The sequence below is a fragment of the Gavialis gangeticus genome, unplaced genomic scaffold, assembly GCF_001723915.1.
Source record: "Gavialis gangeticus isolate Ggan-Ray unplaced genomic scaffold, GavGan_comp1, whole genome shotgun sequence".
NCBI classification, from domain to species: domain Eukaryota; kingdom Metazoa; phylum Chordata; order Crocodylia; family Gavialidae; genus Gavialis; species Gavialis gangeticus.
Window position 1 is genome coordinate 5,092,519 of NW_017729026.1, and position 1,281 is coordinate 5,093,799.

General features: G+C 39.0%; 1 protein-coding gene across 3 annotated transcripts in view; it reads right to left on the reverse strand.

Moving 5' to 3' along the window:
- L3MBTL3 (l(3)mbt-like 3 (Drosophila)) overlaps positions 1-1,281 on the reverse strand; it is a 232,181-nt gene that overhangs the window by 150,732 nt on the left and 80,168 nt on the right. The window lies entirely within an intron of this gene.

Sequence of the window (1,281 nt, forward strand, 5' to 3'; positions counted from 1 at the left end):
GATGAGGATGTCTTCTGGGTTCAGCTGCAGAACTCCCTGAGGATTCTAATGCCAATTTCTTTAGCAATCACTGCATCTGAATCACGCAATGCACTTTTGTCAGACGTTCCTTACCAAATGGCCCAGATAAAATCAACTGTTTTTGAGAGTCTAGGTGTATCTCTGCTTACAAGTAAAGTACAGAAGAAAGAAAACTGAAAGGCTTTATTAACAGGCAGGCAGAATTTTGTTGCCAATCAATTCATGCTGCTGTAAATTTCTTGGATCCAAGATTCAAAGGCAGAAATGTTAGTGATGATAGCACTGCTACTGCATTGGACTGGATTACAATGCAAGCAACACACTTAGGACTTGAAATTGGAAAGGTACTTTCAAATGTTGCAGAATACCAAACATCTTCAGGTATTTGGTTCAGAAATGTAGTCTGGGACTCTACCAAGCATATCCCTCCTGCAACATGGTGGCAAGGCCTTTGCACAACACAGCCTCTGACTCCTCTTGCTTCTCACCTGCTTCAGATTCCTCCATCTTCTGCAGCATGTGAAAGACACTGTTCTATGTTTGAAAATATTCACACCAAATCAAGAAATAAACCAACATGTGAAAGAATAGAGAAGTGTGTCTCAATCCAGGAAAACCTTCAGTTTTCAGAAATCCATGAAGATGATAAATATTAAGGATAAGAAGAATCAGAAGAAACAGAAGCTGCAGATAGCTCAGAAAATGAGACTAAGACAAAGTTTCATGTAGCAAAATTTGTATTCAATGAGTCTTGGGGGGTTTTTCTCTCAGCTCTTTTTCTAAAAATGAGTGCTTTCTGTATCTGCTTGACACTGTGGAGAAGACTAAGTCCAGAACACATAATAACTTTCTTTGTTTTACTATAATGTTGATGGTTTCTTCTATTTTCAACTTTAATTTTTGCCTGCTTCTCATAAACTGGCAAAAACTAAGAGATGCTAGGTTCCTTAGAGTTAAGCAGCTTGTAGCGCTATTTGAAACAAAAATTGAAAATATTTTAAAGTAAATTCAATTAGTAAATTTGTAATTATTGGCTGAATAAACTATACTTTTAAATTTAATAAATAGATACATAATCAGAAGGGACCTCAGTGGGCCATCTAGTTCGACCCCCTGCCCCTGGCAAGCAAGAAAAGAAACACCAACTCTGGGGTCATGTGATCCCAACCAGGTGCCTGTCCAGTCTCTTCTTGAAGACCACCAAGAATGGGATGAGCACCACCTCCCTTGGGAGCCCATTCCAGATTCTGGCAACCCTGA